This window comes from Mytilus californianus, unplaced genomic scaffold, assembly GCF_021869535.1.
Source record: "Mytilus californianus isolate M0D057914Y unplaced genomic scaffold, xbMytCali1.0.p SCAF_12, whole genome shotgun sequence".
Taxonomy (NCBI): Eukaryota; Metazoa; Mollusca; class Bivalvia; order Mytilida; family Mytilidae; genus Mytilus; species Mytilus californianus.
The window spans coordinates 51,423,713-51,434,671 of NW_026262604.1; the positions used below are offsets into that span (position 1 = coordinate 51,423,713).

The 10,959-nt window shown below is 32.0% G+C and overlaps 1 long non-coding RNA gene across 1 annotated transcript; it reads right to left on the reverse strand.

The window, feature by feature from the left end:
- Window positions 1-343: 343 nt before the first annotated feature.
- LOC127721979 (uncharacterized) lies at window positions 344-1,285 on the reverse strand. The gene is made up of 2 exons (XR_007991558.1): window positions 668-1,285; window positions 344-623 (listed from the first exon to the last, which is right to left on the reverse strand). It is a non-coding gene; the product is annotated as an uncharacterized LOC127721979 (long non-coding RNA).
- Between the last annotated feature and the right edge of the window lie 9,674 nt (window positions 1,286-10,959).

Sequence of the window (10,959 nt, forward strand, 5' to 3'; positions counted from 1 at the left end):
AAACTAAATCTTGTTTTGTATCACATAGTAAATGGATGTAATATTTTACCTGAAAAGTTTAAGATTAAAAAAGAATTTTCAGACAACGTGTTATTCTTGACCGTGAAATAAATGCGTGCTCAGACAAGACTGTATAGGTTTTGCTTAACTCTGTTGACTACATCCTTACGAATCTAGTGGATAGTTGTCTCATAAGAGCTTTCTTACATTTTGACGAAAGGAACGAACGAACGTAAAGGGAGCATGTATTACACATTTCTACGATAATGCTGAGAGTCTGTGTTTTTATCCGGTAAAACAGCATTCTTTTCTGAATTAAACTTGAATCTCTTTAAAAATTTAAGCATATTGCAAATAAAACACGTTTTTGATATCTGAATTAAAGAAAAAAATTCAAATACACTTATGTCCGATACGTTACTATTGTTTACCACGATTACACACATTTGCGCGGGAATTGTTTTCAAAATTAACATTTTAATGAAATTATTCAAGTATGATACTCTAAATTTAACGACAAGATTCACACTTATTTTAAATGAGTATGCCATCATCAAATTGTCAACGCGGATCATCGTGATTTGCAAGACAAGGATTCTGCGATGTTTTGAAGTAGTGTGAACCTGAGACTACTATAACACTGTGTTATAGTAGTCTCAGTGTGAACTAAATCTGTGGAAAAAAGATTTTGCGATGAAGTTTTTTTCTATTAATATTACTCTTATATATCTAAAAAAAAAATGAGACTCTTGCGATCGCAGAAAACAAAAGTGAAACGGAACAAATATTTAGCCCCCCCCTCCCCATTTCAAAGTTAATGGTCGTTGCCTTAGTATTCCGCAGATTTTATTAATAATATTCATTATCTTCAGTTGATCTGAACATTCTTTTACACGTCGTTTATTTGTTTCATCTAATAATTGTGGACCTTTCTTTTGTTTATAGAATTTTGTTTCCTGACGAGCCTATATTTAGGAAATTTTGTAGAGTTATGAATCTCCTTCCCCCTGGTGGTATTTTTATTTTACAAACAATGGTACATTAGTATAGAGATTTTTTTGGGGGGCTTGCAAACACTATTATGAAACACCATCGAAGTTCCATGACGCTTCAATTAAGATTACATAAATATGTCAAAATAAAGGATCCCTTAAAACGAGTCTAACGTATGATTCGTCAAGCGTACGTACCTTTCGTCAAATTGTAAGAAAGCTCTATTTATAATTAGTATTGGCAATCATACCACATCTCATCTTTTTTTAATTTTTTTGAATGTATATTTGTATTTCAATACAATGTATGTGCTTGTACGGAAGCATATTAGTGCCGCATATTTTTTATTATATTTCTTCCTATGTTTGCGTTATTACCTTTGGTCGTTTGAATTGTTTTACATTTGTCATTTCAGAACCTTTTATAGTCGACTATGCGGTATGGGCTTTGCTCATTTTTGTAGGCCATACGGTGACATATAGCTTTTACTTTCTGTGTCAACTGAATGCATGAATGAATATTTTATTTGCAAAAGCATATAGAACATGCTATGCAATACATAATATAAACACAATGTGACAAAAGACTGATAACAGAGAACAATACACTAATAACATTACTAACCAATAATATCAGATCTAGCTTTCCATGCATTCTTCAAATAGTTACAGAGCTTAATTGTTAGCGATCTAGAATTAGCTTTCAACAAACAAGATAGATTAAAAATATTAGGCCATGAACAATAATAGTGTGGCAGAAAAAAATATTCTAATTGCCCTATATGCTGGACATACCAATACAAAATGAAATGCATTCTCAACACATTGCATATTACAACATACATAGACGCATTTCTCTTGGTATATCAGAGAAGCGACCAACTTCAACATTAAGTTTCAATGTACCATTTCGTAGTTTTTTAAGAATGTTAATATTATTGTTGTAGCTAAAATAATTCTCAAGACAAAATTGGTCTCTTGTGAAAAGTTTTCTCATTGGCAATCATACCACATATTCTTTTTTATAAAAAATCAAAGTACTGAAGTACTAAACATCGGATGACCGCAAGTTCTCGTGGATGGTCACAAGCACAAAAGTCTTGTCTCAGAAAAAAGTGAGGTTAAGGTACATATATATAGAGACAAGTTTGTGCGTGGATGATGAATAAATGACAGGGTATTCAACCTCACCGTAATAATTATTATATTGAAGGGATACAAATTAGTGTTGTTTTATATTATATTAATATTTGTATATATAATTTTTTATCCATTTGTTTATCATTCTTTTTTACTATTCTAATAATAGTGTAGTGCAAGTGCATGGTGGACACTCTTCTGTATTAATTGGATTTTTCTAAAAGATTGGACTTGAGTTGGCATTCATATTTTCCCGCAAAGTTTCTTGAAATATTCTTCCGCATGCGTTAACACAAATTTTCGGTATTCTTGATTTGTTATTGATATATATATATATACAGTGTTCCAGCTTAAATCTCAGGGCAGAAGGGTGCTAGTTGTCTGAAAGGGCACTTTAGCGTTATAACTCAGATTTTAAGGACACTGTTGGACAGTGTATAAATTACCTTGAATATTGCTAGGCTCATGCAGCTGGAGAACATAAGTTGTATTTAAACCATATTCAGAAATTATGTGTTAATGTGTTCTTGATGTTGGTTCCAGTAAGAATTTTTTTTTATCAAATTATCATACCATGAAGCAAAGCATATCATTTCGATGTTAATCTAAACAAACTTGTACATTTGGTAAGGAAAAAATAATCATCAGAAATTTCAATGTTTTATAACTTATACCAGTCTATAAAAATAAACAAGTAGTTTTGAAAGATGGAGTTATACATGCAAAATTGATTGTTTAATGTAATTAACTTATCTACATTTAAATTACTTGTTCAAACATATAGTATATATGTTATTGAGAGTTATTTATGATCATTTGAATTGTTACATAAAAGTATTTTTAAGTGCACACCAAAGTGCTCCTCAGTAAGGAGTTTTATAAATATAACAGGCGAGACTGTAGATGATCATTTTACATTGATGCAATAATATATTGCAGAAGGTATAAACAGTTACTTTCTTCTCCATCATTGTTAAAAATAAATTTGTTGAGTGCTCCTGTGTCAGGAGGATTATAAAATACAAGAAGTAAAACAGGAAGTAAATCTTGTTATGTTCAAAGTACAAATTTCTTTGATTCTTCTTTAAATTTCATACTCATAGTTGTGAAACAAAACCAATTAAGTCAAAACTGTATGTATGCCTTTAAAATTGTTTAAGATTTTATTTTTTATGTTATGCCTACTGAAATAAATTTTTTCAAGTGTACATGCTGTACATAAACATTACAAATGGATAACATGTGGACATTTCATTCTGTATTAAATATCTAGTATTTGTTCAATTATCTTAAATCCACTAATTAGCAGTAAACAATCATTAACAAAGGTGATAAAACTGCCAAAGCATTAGGTATTTAACTTAATCCCATTGTCAGTTAATTAGTGTTACACAATTCAGGTAACAATTTTACCGGAAACGTCGGTAGGCATGAAATTTGGAAATTTTATTTTTTTGAAAAGGCAGAGGGGTGCATTCTTTTACTTTGGAGGGCAGAAGGGCGGGGGTAAGGGCACCAAGGGCGGGCCGCCCTTCTATTTAGGGCAGGCGGGAACACTGATATATATATATATATATATATATATTTCTCACGACAGAACATTTTCATATCATTTATCTATGTTCCAAAAAAATATTTTCATGAATATTTATTGATGAAATTGATATATAATAAGCAATAAGGAATGTTATTTTGCGTTCGGTTATCAGTCAAAAAAGAAAGTCACGTGGGTGGAAATGACTGTAGCAACAATACACCGGAATGTCCTCACGGTCATCCGATGTAAAAATCAATTATGTGGCGCTAATACGCTTCCGTATTTAATCCTGTTTTACTTAAGAGGCAAAATAATTAGACAAATAGCAAGTCTGGATTCGCCTGCCTGGTGATGCATACAAAGCAGAAGGCGTTTGTTTATCATCTGGCCTAGATCCGTTTTAAGATAATAAGTAACCATAATAAAAAAAGGGAGATGTGGTATGATTGCCAATGAGACAACTATCCACAACAGTTAAAATGAAGTGGATGTAAGTATTTAGAGACCATCGAACGGCCTTCAACAATGAAAAAACTCATACCGTATAGTTTGCTATAAAAGGCAATTAGTGTGTTTTCTCATTTTAAGTATCTTCTTAAATTGTTTTTAATATAAAGGCATAGTCAATTCATAGCCCTAAACACGCATGCCTTGTAAAGGAGAAGCGAAGAATACCAAAAGAGACATCAAAACTCATAAGTGGAAAATAAACCAACAAAGCCATGGCAAAAAAAGACAAAGACAAACAACAGCTATAATATAAAAAAACACGACATAGAAAACTTAACACTGAGCAACACAAACCCTACCAAAAAAAAACCAGGGGTGATCTCAGGTACCCCGGAAGGGTTAGTAGATCATGCTACAATGTGGCACCAGTCGTATTGCTCATGTAAGTACACAACCGGTGATAAGTCTAGATCGGTAGGTCACATTCGGGGAACAGGAGAACGGGCCTGTGGTTACGACGACTAGAAATATATCAGCTGATGGAATTTGCTACCTAGAAATGGAAAGTCCACAATTGGGAGCCTGAAATCATCTCTTTTGTCGTAAAGTATTGTTGCCAACCCACCCGCAATTTTAATCTCTAAATGTAAGTCAAGATATAAGGCAGACTTAACTGTATCTGTAGGGGTGAGCAGCTGAGACATCAAGTACCCCACCCTTTTCATATATTTTCTTTATCAAAAATATATACCTGGTCATATATCAAGTAACAAAAACAGACCTCTGGTACATTAGTTTAGAGATATTTTTTTGGGGGGAGGGGGGGCTTGCAATGCATTGCTTTTTTCAATAAATTCTGAAATACTTTCCTCTATTTGTCCCTTTTATATATCTTTCATTGTGGAGAAATTTCAACAGACAATATTTATAGCATCTATAACTAGCATCAGTGGAAATACTACATTGGAATAAATAGAGATTAATTGGTTGGACAAATAGCTGATACATTTACGATTGTGCTTTAACCGCATCAAAAATAAATACTGACACCTGATAGTTTCAGATACTTATGATTTAACCAAGCAAGTGATAACATCAACCTAGTGGTATATTTAAATTGAATTTCTCACCCTTTTCATACATCATGGAGCATGAAATAGTGACCTATTCCAGCGACTCATCCCTACCACTCATTACATAGGAAGTGCCCCACCCCCCCCCCCCCCCCCACCCCCACCCCCACCTCTCGAGTATATTATAATCTAACTCGAAGTCAACATCCGGATGTAGTGATACTGCGAACTGCTAGCACTTTTGTCAGCTCAAACCTAACAATTATCTCTAAGACTTCATGTCTAACACAAAAAAGACACTGCCGTGTGTTTAGACATTGGAGGCATTGAAATGATGCAACACAACTAATTTAAACCAGAAATCGCTGTTTGATTTGTGCTGTTTATGCATAATTCTAGAACGGTAAAAGTGACGCCACCCAAATTCACACTTGATTATTGATTGGTGGTAATAAACATTGCGTTTAAGTTTCATAACATTTGGCTGAGGCAAACTTAAGTTAGAGAATGGTAACCAATTCTGGGGCGTACGGACGTACAGACGGACAAGGGTGAAAATTCATACCTCTTTGCTACGGAAATAGTCAGATTTCTTTTGTTGAAATCTTTTTTTAAAATAATTTTCGATTTTTGTTCTAATACTAAATTAAATTAAGGGATTTGTCCATATGCATACATTTTATGTATACCCTTTCTCGCTTTTTTTTTCACTCTAGTAAAGGTGCAGCGTAATCGAGAGCGTAATGATTGGCATGAATACTAAACAGATGAGGCTGTTACGATAACAAAAATACAAGAAGTCATTCAACCTTAGGTCACCGAAATACAAGGAAAGCTACGTCAGAGTACTTTATCTGTACATGCGTATATGAATCAGGAAAAAGTTTGTGATCGAGTCTTGTTCTTGTCTAACTTGGAAATTAATTAAACATATATATTTTTTTCGTTTACAAAAGGTAATGTATTTGTTTATATATATAATTTTTATATACAAGTAAATTGTAAATTATATATATGTAAACAAGATTTAAGTAGCAACATACAACGACATAAAGTAATCAGATGCTAAATGTATATAACAACGAGCTGCATCAATTATTTGACGATACTATTTATCATATTAAAGCTAAAACAGTCAGGTTACAGAATTATCTATTATAAACTAATTTTTCATGTTTTGATTTGGTCTTAAATATTTTCATTTTTTACAGAAATTTTGACAGTTTTTACATATAATCATAGAAATAAAGTGTGAACTGATTATCTTAACTACAATACTGGATTCGGTCGAATCGTCATGTTTGAAAACACGCAGAAAGACAAGCAAATTCAAAACTCAATGAAAAAAGTGTGCTCATATCTACTTTAAGAACTCTTTTCACTCAGAGGCGGATTTAAGGGAGAGGGCATCACCTCCACCTTCTTGAGATGCTTCATATACTGTTGCATCATCCACACTTTTTACCTATTCAACTCCAAACTTTTTCTATGTAGGGGCAACGCCCCTCTTTCAAATCCTGGATCTGCATCTCTTACTATACGTTACGGGTTTAATTATCTATTTGGTAACATATTAAAACTTTCAAAAATATATAATTTGTTTACTGGTAAAACACTAACTGGCAAACGATGCAGATTCATGGTTAAAGGGTCATCCAAATGATAAAGTGAATGGAGACGAACAATCGTATCTAAATATTCAAGATACATTCTTCCAACTGATTACTTAGAATCAGTAAATACAACAAAAACTTGCATATTCATATATTATTTTCTTTTGTGTGAAAATGCAGTATTTCGGAATATCTTGTTTCTCTTTTTGTTATATTTTTCTATGAATTTAAAGCATTACATATGATGACATGTAAAACCTTGAAAAAATAGAACGACAAACGATCTGTGAGAGAAAAAAAAAACATTCCTTCACTTCTTTCATCCGTGGCTAACCATATTCGAACTAGTCGCATCGATTTGGTGTAACGATAAATTCTGATGTATAATGAGAATATAGCACTGCCAAAACTTTTTAAACTGAAAAACGCAACAATCAGTGTAGAGGTCCTCATTGTTCCTTTTGATGGCATGTTGGAGGGTATTTTTTCTACTGCAGTCTAACATACTCGCCTTAACCAATGACAAATGAAATACTTGTAGAACCCAATGTGCCGTCAATAATTTGCTTTCAAATTTGCATGTACATGAAATATTTCCCACTGGACGTAGAACAAACAACAATAAATTACCAATCACTTTAATTTATTAACTAATTAGGATAAGAAAATTAATGTATACTCTAGTCTTTCATAATAAGGCTGCTTGATATACACATTTTTTTTTGGTACCTTTAATTCGGAAAAGAAAATCATAAAAAGTTCTCCTATGTACAATTTGTTTTTCTTCTTATCCGAATTCGGATAACGCAAAGACGACTTAATATTGAATATAGATATACTTATCCGAATTTGGATAAGGATCGTCACATTGTATACTTAACTCTGTGCGGTAGGTCATGCATTCTTCTTATCCGAATTTGGATAAGAACAGTTATTATTCCTTGATAATGTGTACTATGTATTCTATACAAATTCGGATAACATTAGTTTCTCTCCTTATGTCTAAACGATGATAATTCAATTATTTATTCCTCTTGTCCAAACTAAGATAATTAAATAACTACTGCAATTTTAACAAATAATGTTGTATAAAAAAAAAGAAATAGGTCTAAATACATTATTGTATTGAGTTCATCTTAAAAAAAAAAGTGTTGCCTTCCAACATTCTTATTTCAGAAATCTCGCTTATCCGAAACACCCATTGACTTGAGCATATGGAAATGCTCAAAAGCAATTGGAAGCTGTTACCAGGTATCTGATTCAGTTCCGTGGAGAACCACTTAAAATTGTCTTGTGGACACAATATCGTCAATCGAACCATAAGAATCGGAGAACACTGTTGGACAAACCACGGTTTATAGTATGTTTATAATTGTGTAACTTTTGAAATATCGTTTTCATCTTTTGATAATTTGCATTGGTAGCTGATCTATAATTTTTAATTTGCATTGTTAACTTATAGTCAGCTCGTACATGTATTCACTATGTGTTCGAAGATTTCATATGGATGTTACTGTTCACATTGGAATTCGGTAGGATCCAGAATCCTTCTAGAACAAATTGGAATTCCTCAACCTTATAGTAGAATTTAACATTCTAAATTGTATGAATTAAATTCCACTATTAATCTACTAGTATCTAGATTTGTTATTACATGTTCATAAACGATCAAACTCTTTTTCTGTACATTGAATGTGAGGTTCTGGATGGGGTGGGGGTTCTTCATTTCTGTATTCTTTTTTTAAGGCCATTTTTCTCTATTTTTTATATGTTTTGCCCATTATTCTCTATTCTTTATATTTTAGCACCTCATTATTTTTTATTCTTTATTTTTTTTTTTTTTTTTTGGTCAATTTTTCTCTATTCTTTATTTTTTTGCCCATTATTTTCTATTCTGTAAACCCCAAATCCAGACCCTCGCGAATGCCATTCATGGTCATAGTCCTTCTTTAAAAACTTTTTCTAAGGTACTCGGTGCTCTGTTTTTCGGCTTTACAAATAATTGATTATTGGTCGCATGATTAATCGATCGAAAAGGACAATAAAATACGATGATTAAAAATAATTCTTTAACAGCCCACTCTGCCCTCTTGGACGAAGAAAGATTCAGAAGTACAATTTTTTTTCCCAGAATTTGCATGCACTGATTATTGTTTCATTTATGTTAAAATATGCGTTCGTGAAAGTGGAGAAACCCTGAAAACTTGCTAACCTACGGCCTCATGTATATATGTTATCCTATTCCAAAGGGGAAACTTGTTATCATATAAATACGGCATTTTTTGGATCAACTCTTGACGAACCTTGTATCTGGGTCACAACTGTTAAGTTCAACTTCTGTACAAGAAATGTAGAAATTACTTGAAAATATTAATTCTTTATATTTTTAACTTTCTTTCTTTCTTGTTTGTTTGTACTATATTTCCTTCTTCGGTTTTAAAAAAGAATCTCTTACAGTTGTATGTTTGTTCAGTTGATATGATACGTAATTTTCTGTTTTTGCATGTGCCTTTGGACTTCCCATCGAATTTATAAATTAACCTTGAAATTTAGAACACTTTTGATTTCTTATTCTTACTGGTTCACTCCAACAAATCATTCAAATAAAACCAGGGTATTTAGTTAATAGATGTTTTATTCGAAAACGTTGTATGCATACCATATGGAAAATATGTTTTAATAGTTTGTTGGGCGGCTAAACGTCCAACAACAAACATAACACTTATATCGAGAACGATTATATTTAAACATAATTTATATTTGGTTTTTGTATACTCATATGGTCAATTACTTGCTTAAGAATCACGTGTCAAAAATTGATTGATTGATTGAATTTTACATAACGTCTAGTGGTCGTCGGAATATTAAACATTTCAGGGAAAATGTTGATGAATTTTTTTTTGGAAGTGGGATTGCGATATTTTTTTTTAACCAGTTTTCCCGTGTCTTATGCATGATAGCATGGTTAGGTAGACGTGGTATTCAAGTAATTCGCCATTTCAAAATCTAATGCATTCTGGGCAATATTTTCAAAAGCGTACACCAAAACATTGTGATTGGTTTAAAAACATACTAAACAATGAAAATCAACCAATGCCGCCGGGCGTAACGTTATTTTTTTTTTGTACGAACAATGAGATTGCGCATAGTCCATTAGAATCTGCCGAAAAGGCAAACTGACGTTGTCCTCATTTGCCGTTTTTAAACTGGCAATGGTGCACATATAGACAAGATAAATGAACTGTCGTTCTATTCCAAATAATGGCATTTTATATAATTAGTTACCGTTTAGCTCACCTATCCAAGTGTCTATTAGAATAGAAGATGATATTTCTTCTGATAATTTTATAATTCCAAAACCAAATACATAGTTGTACAAGTCTAGTTTCTCTTACAGTGGACCAAAAGTTTGGAATTCTCTTCCTAATGCAACTAAAAAATCAAACACAGTATTCGAATTGATACATATCTACAAATCTATGCACTTCGATGCCATAGAATAATTGCTTATCGAATTTGAATCGTATTGCATATTTATTTACCATTATTATTGAATTTATATTGTTTATTTTTTTAATGAAGTTATTATTGTATTAGGAGAGCCTTATTGAAAATTGGTGCAATCCAAGTGAGTTACTCTCTCTAAATAAAGATGTTAATATTATTATTATTTTTCATGCTTCCATGATGCGTTCATTTAAGTTATATCTTTATTTATTTATTTGTACCATAAGCATCAGGCATATAGGCCTGTATCATGTAAGCAGTAATAAGGCACCTAACTGCTTTTTGTAATATTATACAGGAATAAGAATGATTTTTGAACTTCAGTATAGTTGAATACCCTCCCCCAATATTGGAAACAAACTATTTTGAATTACTATCTGAAACAACTTATATTTTTATCAAGAAATTAACATTCAAACAATTTATCTTTTGAAAAAAATGATTCAGTGAATCAAATGGTTGTTTTTGAAAAAAGTGTACTTGTTTCTGTTGTATTTCCTTCTTCAAGTGTTAGTACGTTGCATACGTATTCCTTTTAGTTCGTTGGTGTTTAGGTGAAGTCCCATAACTTTTTATCCAATTAAAAATAGTGTTCTATTTCCCGTAAGCCAATCACAATAAATATTATATTCGCAATTTGAAACGAA